This window comes from Crinia signifera, chromosome 3, assembly GCF_055691185.1.
Source record: "Crinia signifera chromosome 3, ASM5569118v1, whole genome shotgun sequence".
In the NCBI taxonomy this organism is placed as follows: domain Eukaryota; kingdom Metazoa; phylum Chordata; class Amphibia; order Anura; family Myobatrachidae; genus Crinia; species Crinia signifera.
In genome coordinates this window covers 91,956,946-91,975,055 of record NC_139219.1, presented here as the reverse complement: position 1 = coordinate 91,975,055, position 18,110 = coordinate 91,956,946, and the positions used below count along the sequence as shown (strand labels likewise).

Here is an 18,110-nt window from a genome sequence, read left to right as displayed (position 1 = left end):
GGACAGCTTCTTACCGCGTACGGACGGAGTTGGCGATCCATATGGAAGGCGGGGTTTAGGACGCACGGTGCTGGCCGCATATTCGGATCCGGCCGCACCGATCAGAATAAGGGCCAATATGTAGTATTGTATGTAATTCTCTGTAAGTGCACTAAGCTTCAAAAAGTGAGTAAGTGGAGAGTGATAAAGCCAATCAGTTCCTAACTGTCATGTTACACGTTAATGGAAATTAAGAGCTGATTGGCTGGTTGTTTATCACTTTCCACTTTATCACTTTTTGAAGATTAGTGCATTTGGTCCAGGGCATTTTCTGCTTTTGGAGTTGTCTGTCACATGCTATTGTTTTGAATTGTGCATGCTTGAGACAATGGAGCTTTGATGGATGGAACTGTACATTTCAGTGGAGTTCTGCTAAATGCATCAATAGTGCACCAATGGGGTGATTCTGATTGGTTAGCAAAAGCAAACTCCTTCATTAATGGACAAAACCATGTGCACTGCAGGTGGGGCTGATGTAACGTGCAGAGACAGTTACATTTGGGTGGGGTGTGTTCAAACTGAAATCTAAATTGCAGTGTAAAGCAGCCCATACACGCTGCTCTGTGGGCGTGCTGTACTAGCACGGATCACATTGCATTGCATTGCATGTGCATCCATTGTGCATGCAATGCAATGCAATGTGATGAAACCTAAGTACAAAAAGTATGTGCTTGCACATACTTTTTGTACTTAGGTTTCATCAAATTGCATCGAATTGCATGCACAACGGATTCACATGCAATGCAATGCAATGTGATCCGTGCTAGTACAGCACGGAAAGCACGCCCTCATAGCAGCGTGTATGGGCTGCTTAAGAGTAAAACAGCCAATATTTACTCTGCACAGAAACAAAATAACTCACCCAAATGGAACTCTCTCTGCGCGTTACATCTGCCTCACCTGCAGTGCACATGGTGTCAGCTCCCGGGAGCGGGGGTTGCGGCGGCGGGTGTCCGGTGCACGGAGGGTGCATGCGGCACTTTCGCCCTGCACCGCCGGTCCTCCATGGATGGCATCCACTCGGCAGGGGGACGCAGGTGCTGTTCACCCCCAGGAGCGGGGGTCGCGGCGACGGAAGGCCAGTGCACGGAGGGTGCACACGGCACTTCCGCCCTGCAATGCCGAGCCCCCTCTGACCACTTCCGCCCGGCAGGGTGACGCAGGCTTTAGGTCCCGGCGTTCCCCTGCAGCCGCAGGGAGGTTGCTAGGCAACAGGGGACGCCGCGGACGTCACGCTCGGCCACCTGATCCCACGCTGGAACTGGGGGCAGGATTGAGCAGCGGCGTCTGCTGATTGGCAGGTCTATCCCTCTTAAGGGATTCACACCTCCAAGATGGCGCCGGTTATAGCTTTCAGCTTATGTATCCGGTCCCTGGAGTTGCTGCTTGTCGGTCTGCTCCAGTCCTGGTATCCGTCTGCTTGTTCCAGCATCTGATTCCTGGATATTCCTGTTGCTTTGTATACCCTGTTTTCCAGTGGTTGCTCCATCTCATCCCTGGCAGGAGGCTGCGTTGGTTTCACATCTTCCATTCCTTGGTGGGCCACGTAAGTGCTCCTTTGGAGCCTGGTTATTCTTTATTTCTGTCATTGGGTCCGCCGTGACCCCGGCCCTTCCGTGGGACCTCCCTTGTGTCCGTTCTATCCATTTCCCTCCTGGGCCTTTCTTCTTGCGCCCTTAGTTTCCTTAGGCAGGGGAGTCCCCGTTTTCCATCTATACCCTGCTTTGGGGAACCCTGTTTTCCTTGTGTTTTCATTCAGTGTTCCCCGTCCTCATTGTGTCTGTGACTAGGTCGCACAACCCGTCCTTGGCCTGGTGCCGGTCAGTCAGGGGTCCCTTCTCAGCTAGGTCCGGTAGCTAGTTGTCCTCTTGAGCTCCCCCCTGGTGATCGCTTGCCCTTTGTCACCTCTTAACACCTGGCTGCATCGGGGTCGGAGCCGGCTTAACCAGCTCCTTCAGACGCGGCGGCTACAGGCGAAGCCTAGCTCTCTGCAGGGGCATTCCATCTACCCGGGGGACTCAACAGAGTGAGTGCAGGGTTCGCTGCGGCCGTCCTAAACAGCGGTCTCAGCCACAGGCTCACGCCTGACCAGTACGCCTCCGGGCCCGGATTACCACGTGGTGCCTCCTCAGGCAGCGCAACATTATAACCGGCCATAACTAGTTTTATTAGAGTTCCTCTTATAAACTCTTTTTCTGTGATTTTTGTCGCATTGGTTGAGGTGCGTTGCCTCTTTTGGTTTAGTCCGTTTGTTTCTCTTCTGGTATTATGAATCCAACTCCGCAAACGTTCTCTGATCAACTCCAGGGGTTAACCCAAATGGTTAGAGAGTTATCCTTGAAAGTGGCCTCTCAGGAACAAACGGTCCGTCCTCCTGATCCAGGGGTTCCCGAGCCTAAGGCGAATCTACCAGACCGCTTCTCTGGAAACAGGAGGGATTTTTATAACTTCCGAGAAAGTTGTAAACTATATTTCCGTCTCAGGCCTCGGTCCTCGGGCTCCGAGACCCAGCGGGTAGGGTTGGTGATATCTCTCTTACAGGGGGATCCTCAAACCTGGGCCTTTGGTTTGCCTTCCGACAGCCCGGCTTTATCTTCTGTAGATAACTTTTTTAGTTCGTTGGGTCTTCTTTATGATGACCCTGACAGGGAGGCTTCGGCTGAGACCCACTTACGGGCCCTCAAGCAAGGTAAGGACCCAGCAGAGGTCTACTGTACCGAATTCCGTCGCTGGTCCAACGATTGTGGTTGGAATGACCCAGCCTTACGGAGTCAGTTTCGATGTGGTCTGTCTGATGCCATCAAAGACAGCCTCATTCAATACCCGGTTCCCACCTCCCTAGATAAACTCATGGAGTTAACCATTAAAATCGACGACGACTCCGTGAACGGAGATCTGAACGAGGTGCTCAGGCACGTCCCATTCCCTTTGTCTCTATGGCCCCTGAGGATTCTGAAGAGCCCATGCAGTTGGGAGCAGTTAGAATTTCCCCAGAAGAAAGAGCCCGTCGGTTAAGTTCCGGTCTTTGTTTATACTGTGGAGGGAAAGGACACCTTCTCCGTAACTGTCCTAACAGGCCAGTAAAAGCCCAGGCCAAGTGATCGAGGAGAGGGTTCACTTAGGCCTGCAGCTTTTTTCCTCTCGTAATTCGTTACTAGTTCCCTGTAGTTTTTCTTTTAACAATATCCATTTTTCTTGTTCCGCATTCATTGATAGTGGGGCAGCAGGGAATTTTTTAGACTGTTCCTTAGCGCAGAAGCTTGGGATTCCCTTCTTTAAGCTCGAACAGTGTATCTCTTTACGGGGTTTGGATGGAAATGTTCTATCCAATGGGGTAATTTCGTTCCAAACCCCTTCGTTATCGTTAACGGTGGGTCTATTTCACTCTGAAGAGATTTCGTTTTTGTTAACCTCATGCCCGGCTGTTCCCTTAGTATTGGGTCACCCCTGGCTGGAAAAACATAATCCTTCTATTGATTGGAATACTGGAGAGATAGCTCGTTGGAGCCCTCAGTGCTCTAAACATTGTCTCAAGCCTTCATTGCTTCAGGCATCTGTATCTTTCTCCGAAATTCCAGTTCCCTATCAGGAATTTGCCGATGTTTTTTCTAAAGGGAAAGCTGATGGTCTTCCTCCACATCGTCCCTACAATTGTGCCATAAAGCTGCTACCCAATGCTTCTTTTCCCAAAGGGAGACTGTACGCCCTGTCCATTCCCGAGACCAAGGCCATGGATGAATATGTGCAAGAAAGTCTTAAGAAAGGGTTCATCCGGCCTTCCAAGTCACCACTTAGTGCCGGTTTCTTTTTTGTGGCAAAAAAAGACGGCTCCCTTAGGCCGTGCATTGATTTCCGAGCGCTCAATAAAATCACCATAAAAAATACCTATCCCCTTCCCTTGATCTCTGTACTCTTCGATCAATTACGGTCAGCCACCATCTTCACCAAGATTGATCTCAGAGGAGCTTACAATCTCATCAGAATCAAGGAAGGCGACGAATGGAAGACAGCCTTCAGTACTCAGACTGGGCACTATGAGTACTTGGTGATGCCTTTTGGTCTTTCTAATGCGCCCGCTGTGTTCCAAGATTTCATCAATGACGTTCTGCGGGATTTTTTAGGCGCATTTGTGGTCGTTTATTTAGACGACATCTTGATTTTTTCACCAGATATCGTTTCTCATAGAACTCAAGTCAGGCAGGTACTTCAAAGATTACGAGAGAACCAGCTGTTTGCCAAAACTGAGAAGTGTGAGTTCGAAGTTGCTCAGGTGGCCTTCCTGGGGTATATCATTTCTTCCAAAGGATTTCAAATGGATCCCAAGAAAGTCCAAGCCATACTGGATTGGGCCCGACCCACTAATTTAAAGGCGGTCCAACGCTTCTTAGGTTTTGCAAACTATTACAGGCGTTTTATTCATTCCTTTTCTACCATTGGTTGCATTGACCAGGAAAGGAGCTGATCCGTCCAGGTGGTCGCCCCAAGCGGAGCAAGCTTTTGAGACACTCAAACAAGCGTTTATCACGGCTCCCATCCTCAAACATCCTGATCCCAACCTCCCCTTCATTGTGGAGGTGGATGCCTCCGAGGTGGGGGCTGGAGCTGTTCTGTCTCAGGGAGAGCTTGATGCCGTTGACCTGTATCCTTGTGCGTACATGTCAAAGAAATTTTCTTCAGCTGAAGCCAACTACGACGTTGGGAACAGAGAGCTACTAGCCATCAAGTGGGCCTTTGAAGAATGGCGCCATTGGTTGGAAGGAGCTGTTCATCAGGTCTTAGTACTTACTGATCATAAGAACTTACAGTATATTGAGACAGCTAAGAGACTCAATGCTCGGCAGGCGCGTTGGGCCTTGTTTTTCATGCGCTTTAACTTTGTTATCACTTATAGGCCAGGGTCGAAAAACGCACGAGCAGATGCTCTTTCTCGGTGCTTTCTTCCTCAACACGAAAGTTCAACTAGCAAAGCTCCAATTCTTCCTTCATCTTGTATTCGGGTAGGACTCAATCAGACCTTGGAGGGTCTGGTCCGTCAAGCGCAGAGTCAGGCTCCTGCCCAAACTCCACCCGCTCGTCTGTTTGTTCCTGAGTCTTTGCGATGGAGTGTTTTGACGGAGGTCCATGACTCTAGGATTTCTGGACATCCAGGAGTGTTCAAAACATTAGACCTGTTGTCTCGTGTGGTTTGGTGGCCTAGTATGTCTCGTGACACCAAAGAATTCGTGCTGTCTTGCCCAACTTGTGCCCGGCATAAGGTACCTCGCTCTCGGCCTTTTGGGGAACTTCTTCCTTTAGCCATTCCCTCTAGGCCCTGGTCTCATATAGCCATGGACTTCGTAGTAAGTCTTCCTGTTTCTTCTAACTGTCAGGTTATATGGGTGGTCATTGACAGATTTTCGAAAATGGCACATTTTGTACCTCTAAAGCAGTTGCCATCTGCAAAACAACTGGTCGATTTGTTTGTACAACACATTTTTAGGCTTCACGGACTGCCTACGGATATTGTCTCTGACCGAGGTCCACAGTTCGTGGCGCAGTTTTGGAGACTCTTCTGTTCTTCTCTCAAGATTAAGACCAGTTTGACCTCTGCATTTCATCCCCAGTCTAACGGGCAGACTGAGCGTTTAAATCAGTCACTCAAGCAATACCTGCGGTGTTTTGTTTCGAAATTACAAGATGACTGGGTCAACGTTCTTCCTTTGGCGGAATTTGCGTATAATAACGCATACCATTCTGCCTCTAGAACGTCACCCTTCTTTGCAGTATTTGGGTTTCATCCTCGAGCCAACTCTCTAGGACCAGAAGCTGTAAAGTCTCCCTCCTCTGCTGCTTCTCGCCTCAGGATCTTATGGAGGAAAATTCATGTTGTTCTCAAGGAGACGGCTTTTAAAGAGAAGGTTTTTGCCGATAAATCCAGAAGGCCTTGTCCATTTAAGGTCGGTGATTGGGTGTGGTTATCCACCCGAAATATCAAACTTCATCAACCTTCGGCTAGGCTAGGGCCCAGGTTTATTGGTCCTTTTCGGATTATCAAGAGGGTTAATCTGGTGGCATTTCGTCTCTTGCTACCTAAATCCCTCAGGATATCCAACACATTTCATGCATCCCTTCTTAAGCCGGTATTTTTCTCCCAGAGATTTCCTCGCAAGATCAACGCTGCTCCTTCTCCAGTGGTGGTACAGGGTCAACAAGAATTTCTCGTAGAGAAAATTCTGGATTCTAAGATTGTTAGAGGCTCTCTCCGATTTTTGATTCATTGGAGAGGTTACGGTCCAGAGGAGAGATCCTGGATTCCCGATAGGGATTTGCATGCCCCTGATCTCAAAAGAAAATTCTTTCAAGAGTTTCCTCATAAACCCGGTGGTAGGGTTTTTTTAAACCCTCCTCAAGGGGGGGGGTACTGTCAGCTCCCGGGAGCGGGGGTTGCGGCGGCGGGTGTCCGGTGCACGGAGGGTGCACGCGGCGCTTCCGCCATGCACCGCCGGTCCTCCATGGATGGCGTCCACTCGGCAGGGGGACGCAGGTGCTGTTCACCCCCAGGAGCGGGGGTCGCGGCGACGGAAGGCCGGTGCACGGAGGGTACACACGGCACTTCCGCCCTGCAATGCCGAGCCCCCTCTGACCACTTCCGCCCGGCAGGGTGACGCAGGCTTTAGGTCCCGGCGTTCCCCTGCAGCCGCAGGGAGGTTGCTAGGCAACAGGGGACGCCGCGGACGTCACGCTCGGCCACCTGATCCCACGCTGGAACTGGGGGCAGGATTGAGCAGCGGCGTCTGCTGATTGGCAGGTCTATCCCTCTTAAGGGATTCACACCTCTAAGATGGCGCCGGTTATAGCTTTCAGCTTATGTATCCGGTCCCTGGAGTTGCTGCTTGTCGGTCTGCTCCAGTCCTGGTATCCGTCTGCTTGTTCCAGCATCTGATTCCTGGATATTCCTGTTGCTTTGTATACCCTGTTTTCCAGTGGTTGCTCCATCTCATCCCTGGCAGGAGGCTGCGTTGGTTTCACATCTTCCATTCCTTGGTGGGCCACGTAAGTGCTCCTTTGGAGCCTGGTTATTCTTTATTTCTGTCATTGGGTCCGCCGTGACCCCGGCCCTTCCGTGGGACCTCCCTTGTGTCCGTTCTATCCATTTCCCTCCTGGGCCTTTCTTCTTGCGCCCTTAGTTTCCTTAGGCAGGGGAGTCCCCGTTTTCCATCTATACCCTGCTTTGGGGAACCCTGTTTTCCTTGTGTTTTCATTCAGTGTTCCCCGTCCTCATTGTGTCTGTGACTAGGTCGCACAACCCGTCCTTGGCCTGGTGCCGGTCAGTCAGGGGTCCCTTCTCAGCTAGGTCCGGTAGCTAGTTGTCCTCTTGAGCTCCCCTCTGGTGATCGCTTGCCCTTTGTCACCTCTTAACACCTGGCTGCATCGGGGTGCCTCCTCAGGCAGCGTAACACATGGCTTTGTCCATTAAAGAAGGAGTTTGCTTTTGCAAACCAACTAGAATCACCCCCCAAAGCTCATCAAAGTACATACATGCATTTCATAAGCTTCTTAGCCACTATTGATGTGCTGAGCCAAAGTGATGGCCTCCACGTCTTGTTTTTAATGAACTGCATATAGGTGCACACTTTATATGAACCCTTTGAGTTCCAAAGGGACACTGACTTGGGCTTAGCATGTAAAAAACATAGGGGCGCATTCAATATGGGAATCTGACTGTCGGAACTTCCCGTGCTGTTTTTGCCTAACTCGTCAACTGGTATTTAATGCTCCTGTAGTCGAGTGTCAGAAACTGGGTTTGTTGACGAAAACTTGTGGCCGCCAATGACCGGGGGGAGGGACGCTGCCAGCCACTACTCACGGCCACCGCTGATCTGCTCACCTCGGGGGGAGGGGTGGGCTTTTAGCAGCTAGGGTTGGGGGCAGGGGCGAATTTAGGGGTCAGGCCGCCCCTAGGCACAACATTTTTGCCGCCCCTGTATGCATCAGATATACATACACACACACACACACACACACACATATTTATATATATATATATATGTTTGTGTGTATATATGTATACACAAACAGTGTGTATATATATATATATATATACACATACATACATACACACTATATATACATATATATGACCAAGAGCCTGCCAGAAATGCTAATAAATTGAAGAGCTGACTGCCTTACTCATTGTGAAGTAGCAGTCAGCCCAGCAGCTATGTGTTCAGTCTTCTGAGTCTGCCTCCGTCTCCAGTCTCCACACAGCAGACAGCACAAAGTGCCCGGATCCCGCCTCCTTGAACAGCCTGCGCGCACAGCCAGTGACTGAGGCGCAGGCTGCTTACACAATAGGACAGCTGAGCTGAGCCGTCGCAATGCTGCCCTTTAGCTTGGGTGCCGACGGCTCAGCTGTCAATCACTGCAGCACGGGGAGGGAGCGGAGCGCTGCAGATCGGATTCTTAAGAGAGATCCGATCTGTGCTGGGGCGGAAGCCGCGGACCTGCTCTGAGGACAGCCGGGCAGTTCACAGCTCTCTGCCCGACTGTCAATCCGGAGTGCCTGGCTGGTGGCAGGCTGGCTGGTCACAGTCTGCCACCCATGATAGGTGCCGCCCCTAGGCCCGTGCCTCACGGGCCTAGTGATAAATCTGGCACTGGTTGGGGGTGGTGTTGGTAGTGGGAGGGAGAGCTTACTTTTCTCCAAAGATAGTGGCTTCGGGCCAGGTGGGACGATTAATGGGCGGACAGCTGCTTTCCTGCTCCTTGCGGTGGGTGGCTTCTTTCCTGCTTCTTTCTTGCAACTCAGTAGCACCTGTAGGAAAATGCCTAAAGCTGCTTAGTGGTGGCACCAGACCTGCTCACCAGGCCCCCACGGGTAAATTCTATCAGGGTGTGGTGGGAAAAAGACAAAAATGTACTGATGTCATTGCATGTGGAGGGTGGGGGTTAGGAGAGGGCTTAATGATAGTATGGATGGGGATGTGCTTCCATTACACTACAGAGCTTAAAATAATCTTAAATGCAAGTGAAGGTGGTTGATACTGCGACAGTCATCGATACAAATAAACTATGTGATGATGACCTTTATTAGTTTTACCTATCAATGATCAACCATTTTCTTTGACTGACCAGCCCATGGGCCAATCAGAATGGGTGGGGGGGGGGCTTCACTTGTGTCAGGGGCAAAGCTATGCTCCGAGTCCCGACATGTTAATAAAATTTAAAAAAGCAAAATATCAGTTTTTCTGTGCCATCTATGTGCCATCTATGGAGGGAATCCTTCTGATTCTCCCCCATCGATGGCAAAAGTATTTGACATCGGCCATTAAACATCGATGATTTTAAATCATCAATGATCTATGGCCTTCCCTAGTTGGAGGGTATTTACTGACAGTTCAAAGTATCCTCCATCTTGGCACCTATACTGTAGGCTTGCAGGAAAATAAAGAATTCCATTCATTCAGAAAACTCATTTGAAAGATGCCGCTTTAGTAGTTATTCTCTGGTGACCAACAGAAAACATAGATTATCATATGATTATCATACAGATAACAGATTTTTATAGATTTTAGGAGCTAGGGTACTGAAATCTCATGAATGAAAGTTCCCTCATTTGATATGGTTTCTAGTTTTCAAAATGGTTTTAATGGTTGGGCTAACATTGGGACCTGATTTGCATCAAACAGTTGCCATCTGTGATTTTGGGCCTTATTCAGGTTCACTCGCCCCTGCGTGTTCGCACAGGGGAGTAACGTTTTGCGACTGCGCATTGTCAGCTAAGAGCATGTCCAGCCACTGTGTGCGAGTGGCAACAGCGAATAGATTATTTGCCGGGCACTCGCACACAACAATTCGGGCGGGGCGTGGGGTTACGGGCCTTTATGCAAAAACTCCTAATCTACAATTGACTGATTGTGCAAGGATGGAGATGTTAACATTTAACATCCATGAACGCTGCAATACCAACTGTAAACTTGTATCAGCCCTATGACAGGTGCAGTTTATCCATCTGACTTTGTCCTACTAAGCCTGTGGCTGTGCATCAGGGCTTGATTCAAGTTTGAAAGTGAAGCAAAAAAAAAAAATCTTGTTGCCTTGCAAAGGGATCAATTATTTTCCTGTGCTGGGTAAATATTGGCTGTTTTTGCATGCAGACTGCAAATGTTAAACAGCTTCATTTTTTCACTGCAGTTTAGATTTCAGTGTGTATACAACTCAGCCACATCCAAATTTATCTGCACTTGTTACATCTGCCCCACCTCCTGTACAACATGTTTATGACCAGCTGTTTGGTTTTTTGCTCTTATTACAAACATGATTCAGTCCCATTGCCATTTCCATGAACACTCCCATAATACACCCACCAAATGGACAATTCTTGTGTGTACTACTAGCCATCTTCCAGTCACCACCTGGGAATGCGTGAGTGAGTGATGTCAGCTGCCTGCCCTCCGCACACGCGTCACCGTCTCATTACCTTGAGAATGCCCAGCATTCTCATGGGAAAGCCCATGAAACGCTGGGCGTTCCCATATGGTAATAGGGCTGCCAGACGCCACCCGCCCTTCTCAGCCCCCCCCCCCCCCGTTCACCGTGTAGGGTGCGTGTACCCGGCGAACAAAATGTTCGGAGTAGGTGCACGCACCCTGCGTCTGCACAGACGCGCCTGCGCAGATGCACAACATCGGTCCTCCGTGTGAGGACCGAATTAATATGAATACCCCCCTTTGTGTAATGCATGTGCTGCAAGAGTTCTCATAAGTGTGTACATGTGCAAAATTGCTAAAAATCGCTCAAATTGTATGCAATTGTGGCCCATTGTGTGCAATTTATTTAAAATGCCAAAAACTATTATGAAGGAGACTAGTTTCAATTTCAAGATACTATTATGAAAACATATGTGAAAAATATAATTTTGTTGTTTTAGAAAGGTGGATTAATACTAAAGCAAGAAGCTCATTGTATTTCTTCCAGATGATTACAAAATAAAAATGTACTTAATTTTCTCTCTCTTACAATTTCAATAATTAAAAACTAAATATATTTTTGCAAATTTTGGCTGGGACCGGCAAAACAACACAGCACTAAAATGCTGACCAAGCAGAGATTTAAAGGCTATTCTGTCTGAAAGTGGTATGAAGGGTGTAATTTGCAAAAAAGTGACTGATTGATAGATGCCAAAAGTGAGAAATACTGTAGACACGGGAGTATAGAAGCTCAATACAAGGGGTAGATCTGAAGAATAAGATGTATTGTGGGAGCGAAGTCTTGCGGATTGTGTCTACTTTCTGTAGGAAATGGATAATGCTTAGCGTGTGGGATTGGGCAGCAGACATCCTATTTCTCTGCTGAAAGGTACTGGAGCAAAATGTTTCCATCACTAACCTGCTCTGCCCTTCACTGATTAAGACTGTGCCGTATTACAATTTTCTACCACTTCCTAAGCATGGGATGCTTTGTGCACCTGGCTTCATGATGCATTTATAGGCACCCTACCTATTTAAATGGGATGCAGTTAAAATCCCGGCAGTCGGGATCCCGGCATTCAGAATCCCGACGCCGGAATCCCGACCGCCGAAATCCCGACACATTCTCCCTCCGTGGGTGTCCACGACACCCCTGGAGGGAGAATAAATTAGTGTGCCGTGCGTAGCGAGGCACCGGGCCCGCTGCGTGGCGAGCGCAGCGAGCCCGCAAGGGGGGGCGATCCACGTCCCCCCCTTGTCGGTATTTTGCCTGTCGGGATTCCGGCGTCGGGATTCTGAACGCCGGGATCCAGTACTGAATCCATTTAAATGTATGTGCTATGGGACAATAATAGCTCTGTGCCCTGGGCACCACTCGCATACCCAGACCTCCCAACTGTTTGGGGAGGACCGAATGAATATGAATAATCCCCCTCTGTGTAATGCATGTGCTGCAAGAGTTCTCATAAGTGTGAACGTGTGCACAGCGGAGCAGTGGTGAATAGACATTGTGCGCATGTATCCATAGTTGTGGCTCTGGGTGAACTTGCCTTTTCCTGGCATACTAATTTGCTAAAACTAATGTTTGTGAATGAATGAATGAAAAGTTAAGTAGCATACTTCAATCATGTGCTCTTGAATCTATATTGGTTGTGCAAAGTCTACTGCAGATGTTATAAAAAGCAAGTTTATCCATTTTAGAATATTTTTAATCCCCTACATGATCTCAGAGCTTTCAGGCTTAATCTAACGTCTTTAGAGATAAAATCCTTACTGTGACAACCAGACATGAACTCAAGTACAAGTGATGCCTCAGAAACATTATTTTTTCATTCCCTTAATTTATAGTATCCCTAATAAATACTTAAAATTGTTGATTCCCTCATATGAATAAAAAAAATATTCAATATAAGTTATTTCAAAAACTATATTTTATTAAAATCATGCAATTTTAAAAAAAAATACCTTTTCCTTGGTTGCAAAAAAAAAAAAAGTTCCTGTCATATTTGTTGTTTAGGGATCTATTCATTATAAACTTACTTTATATATTCAATTTGATGCCATGTGCCATAACAATTCATTAGTGATATGAGCTGTCTGCAAATGACCACTCCTTTGATAGCAGTGAAACCTTGGAAGTGCGAATGCGCATGGGTAACTGTGGGTTCACAAGGATGAAACAGAGACAGAATTTGATGGCAGATAAGAACCATTTGGCCCATCTAGTCTGCCCCTTTGTTATCCTTCAGGTAATCTCAACCCTTTTTGATCCTTATTTCTTTGTAAGGATATTCATATGCCTATCCCAAGCATGTTTACATTGTTCTACTGTCTTAGCCTCTACCACCTCTGATTGGAGGCTATTCCACTTATCCACTACCCTTTCTGTGAAGTAATTCTTTCTAACATTTCCCCTGAACCTACCTCCCTCCAGTTTCAGTGCATGTCCTCGTGTTTTATTACTTCTTTTTCTTTGAAGAAAATTTCCCTCCTGTACTATGTTAAAACCCTTGATATATTTGAAGATTTCTTTCATGTCCCCCCTTTCCCTTCTCTGCTCCAAACTATACATGTTAAGGGGTTGGGATCATTTGGTCTATTGCATTATGGTCGAAAGTCATTAGGTCGAATCCATTAGGTCGACATGCTAAAAGGTCGACATGACTCTAGGTTGACATGGGAAAAGGTCGACATGATTCTAGGTCGAAAGGTCATTAGTTCGACAGGTCATTAGTTCGACAAGGTCATTAGTTCGACATTGTCTATGTCGACATTCACAAGGTCGACATGGGGTTTTTCACTGTTTTTTTACCTGAATGTCAACACAGTCGACATGGACACAGTTTAAAGTGCACTGCATCCCCTCGCATCGCTCGCTGCGCTCGCTATGCGTCGGGCACGGTGCCTCGCTACGCTCGGCACACTATTTTATTCTCCCACCACGCCCTAGTGGATGGTAGGGCATGAAATACCGCCTGTCGGCACATGTTGGCTCAAAAAACAGTGAAAAACTCCATGTCGACCTTGTGAATGTCGACATAGACAATGTCGAACTAATGACCTTGTCAAACTAATGACCTGTCGAACTAATGACCTTTCGAACTAGAATCATGTCGACCTTTTCCCATGTCCACCTAGAGTCATGTCGACCTTTTAGCATGTCGACCTAATGGATTCGACCTAATGACTGTCGACCATAATGCAGTAGACCAAATGACCGCATCCCCATGTTAAGATATTTTAGACTTTCCAGGTAAGTTTTGTGATATAGGCCATGCACCATTTTAGTTGTTCTTCTTTGTACAGTCTCTAATGTATTTATATCCTTCTGAAGATATGGTCTCCAGAACTGGACACAGTATTCCAGATGAGGCCGTACCAATGACCTATAAAGTGGCATTATTACATATTTTTTTCTGCTACTGATTCCTCTCCCTATGCAACCAAGCATCTGACTAGCCTTCCTCATTGCTTTGCTACATTGCTTTCCTGCCTTTAAGTCACTTGAAATAGTGACTCCTAGATCTCTTTCCTCCTCAGTAGTTTCCATTATAGTACCCTTGATACTATATTGAGCCTTTGGGTTTTTGAGTCCATAATAAGTGCATCATTTTGCATTTTTTAGCATTAAACTGTAGTTGCCATGCTCTTGACCAATTCTCAAGTTTACATAGATCATCAGTCATTTGATTTACCCCTCCTGGTTTGTCTACTCTGTTGCATATCTTTGTGTCATCTGCAAAAAGGCATACTTTCCCTTCAATACCATTTGCAATGTTACTAAAGATATTAAAGAGCACTGGTCCAAGTTCAGATCCCTGGGGTACTCCACTGGTAACATGTCTCTCCATAGAATGCACTCCATTTACTACAACTGTCTGTTTCCTATCCTGCAACCAGGTTCTTATCCAAGTTTATTTAGCAGTCTGTGATGTGGGACAGTGTCATATGCCTTACTAAAGTCTAGTCTACGACCCCCCTTCATCTAGTATTTTGGTCACAGAGTCAAAAAAGTCAATAAGATTTGTTTGGCATGATCTCCCTGCAGTAAATAAAAGAGTTATTAGCGCTGAGGCTGCGGCACCAATCAACAAGCTCTAGCGTTCATTCGGTGAGTTAGGTGTGCCAGTACCAACAAGGGATGATGACAGGTTGCAGGATAGGGTCCCCAAATGCGTGTATTAGGTCAAGTGCACCTTAACGTGTTTCTCAGCATAAAAAGTCTGGCGGTTTCATCAGCTTCTGATGAAACCGCCAGCCTTTTTATGATGAAACCGCCAGCATTTTTATGCAGAGAAATGCGTTAAGGTGCACTTAACCTGATACACGCATTTGGGGACTATTAGCCATGAGGATAAAACTAAGCAGAGGTGACCCTAGGATTACACCACTCAGAATCGTGCCCGGCTGAGCGCGACGGTAATGAGTGTGGCAGCTGTGGACGCACCGCTAGGCAGAGTGATCGGGCCGTGTTGAGCAGCGCGACGGCTGAGAACAGCGCATTACACTGTCAGCGTCCGCACCACTGCCGTTGGATCTATCGTGGTGTGATATTCCTCATTGGGCTGCTGCGATGCTGTACAAGCAGTTTAGCCAGGGACATATGCACAATACCACCAATGTGAGGATTGATTAATATCACCATACCTGAGTGAGTCTACTGGCTTTTTGATCCAGTGGAGGACACATTGTTCTATATTCATCAAAGGTGAGATGGGACTTTGTTTCCACTTGGGAGTATATTAAAAACTTTTGGTGACAGGTTCCAGTATAAATATAGCTATCTAGACTTAAAATACCTTCTAGTAGGAAGGAGCCCCATACTGGGAGGATTATTACTACATGTATGGACTAAATCTATAGTAGTTAGAGATTTCCGGTGATCAGGTCAACAAATTAAATATATGCAAAAATTAATTGAATAGTTTTATTAGTCTTTTTTTATGTGTGTAATAAATTAATTGTGTATTTTATACATCAAGCGCTTCGTTTGTCTATCTCTATATATATATATATATATATATATATATATATATATATATATATATATATATAGTGAGTCTAGTGCAGTTAGGTAGTATGAGAGCTTGGTAGCTTTGATGAAGAAGTAGGATTAGCCCGTTTGAAGTTTTGTAGAAAGGTGGAGAGTCTTATAGGGAGAAGGAGAGAATTCCAGAGGTAGGGAGCAGCATGGGCAAAATATTTCTGTTTGCTTTGCTACATACTGTCTTTAAAATCACTAAAGATATACATGATTACAATCTGCACCAGTCCCTTTCTATATAAATTAATAAAAGTAAGTATCCTACAAGTAGTTAAATATATGTTGTTTTTATTACTGGAAGGTATGTATTTATGTGGCACCCCACCAGAGTTTGCAAAGATATTTATTGAATTTAATGTATATACAGTAGCTTATATAGGCTTCTGTTATGTGACCTGCTGCTGGCTCACAGCAGCCTATATCAGCTACTATATATACATTAAATTCAATGAATATCTTTGCAAACTCTGGTAGGGTGCCACATTTGTGAGTGCCTGCTCTCAATTGTAATGTAACTTGGATGTTACATTTCCTAATAATCCTGCTTAATGTGTACAGACACTTATAAGTACAGTAGTCTATAGCCATGCATTTATTTGGTTATGAGACATTTCCAGATATGACTGTCATTAACTGATATGTATTTGCTGTTTGACAATTTATTATACATTACTATCTAATTATTATGATTTCATATACAGTACAGTATTATATAACCCTGTATACAGAACTTTTGAAGCATTCATTATTATTATTATTTTTATTACACATATGGAGCAAAATATTCTAGGACAGAGGAAGCTGACATTACAAATACAATCTAGATCATGGGTCTTCAAACTGTGGCCCTCCAGATGTTGTGGAACTACATGTCCCAGCATGCCCTGACCATTTTGGCATGCACTTATAGGAAAAAATGTGGCAATGCATGTTGGAACATGTAGTTTCACAACATCTGGAGGGCCACAGTTTGAAGACTCATGCTCTAGATCATCATTACATTTTGTATAGTTTTATTTAGTAACAGGGACAGTGCCCTTAGCTATTAAGTTAAGTTTTTGCCTACTTCATTAAAATCATTTGTTTAATTATTCATGCTGAATTTTACATTTGTCTACATCAAACAGCATCTGTTACAGTAACAACTGAGATTCCTAAATACATTCATATGCAGTCAAGAGCTTGAGACGTGTCTTACTGAACTAAATGTCATCATCAAACATTGACGTTCCGCTGTCAGTTCCTGTTATCAAACAGTAATAAATTGGGTTTTTGGTTCATTTCATAAAGTTTGCTTTTGATTGAAGGACATTTAGTTTTTCCAGCATAGATTATATTACAACACTTGTTATAAAGAGTATATAGTCACCATGGTCACAATCAAATTGTCATAATGTTGACATCAGAATGTTGAGAGAAATGATATTGTATTAACTTGTTGTCATCTGCAGAATGTCAACATTTTCACAATCTCGACATGTTAAATGCCAACATTCTGTAGAATATTAGGGTTAGGCTGCAGGGGGAGGTTTATGGTTAGGCTAAGAGAGGAGTTAGAGATAGGTTGTGAGTAGGAAGTTAGGATTAGATTTTGGGTGAGGGTCTAGGATAGGCCCCCTGCACTGGAACAACCTCCCACCACCCATCAGGCTTTCTGATTCCCTTACCTCCTTCAAGCGCTCCCTCAAAACCCACTTTTTTCAACTAGCCTATCCCTCCTCCTAACCTCTTTTGATCCTCCTATCCTGCCTCCGTTCCCATCTGTTCCTACTTATCCTATTGTTTTTCGTTCGTCCACCCACCTCCTTTTAGTATGTTAACTCTTATGAGTAGGGCCCTCCTTCCTCACGTACTCACCCTACCTCTTTACCTCACCAGTGCTCCTGTTCTGTTCTTCTCTTCCTCTACTTCATCTTCAGTCTCCTCGACAATTTCAACTCCTACTTCAGAACTGATGCTGATTTTAGTTCTGCCAGGTATACCCCTATTTATGCTGTATTTTATCAACACACCCTGTACGTTACCTTGTAATTTGTTTTTTCTATTTTTTACACAAAAATGCAGATCTGGCTCAAAATTTTTCATTTTCACAAGGAATGAAGGAGACAAAGCACCCCAAAATCTGTGCCCCAATTTCTCCCGAGTACGGCAATGCCTCACATGTGACCAAAAAATACCAGTTGGGTGCATGGCAGGACTCAGAAGGGAAGGAGTGATATTTGGATTTTGCAGCACAGATTCTGGTTGAATGACCCCCGAAACACCCATACAGTGGAACCCCCCCACAAGTGACCCCATTTTGCAAACTACACCCTTCAGGGAAGTCATCATGTATAGTGTACATTTCAAACCCCCAGGGGTTTCACCAATTTTGATACAACTGAGCTGAGAAAATGAAAAATTAATTTTTTTCATTTTCACTGCCCAGTTGTACCACAATTGGTGAAACCCCTGGGGGTTTGAAATGTACACTATACCCCTAGATGAATTCCCTGAAGGGTGTAGTTTGCAAAATGGGGTCACTTGTGGGGGGGTTCCTAACTTTTAGCATCTTATGGTGCCTAGAAACCTACATGGTG

General features: G+C 45.7%; 1 protein-coding gene across 2 annotated transcripts in view; it reads left to right on the top strand.

Moving 5' to 3' along the window:
* RGS17 (regulator of G protein signaling 17) overlaps window positions 1–18,110 on the top strand; it is an 85,259-nt gene that overhangs the window by 12,088 nt on the left and 55,061 nt on the right. The gene's annotated exons all lie outside the window — the stretch shown is intronic.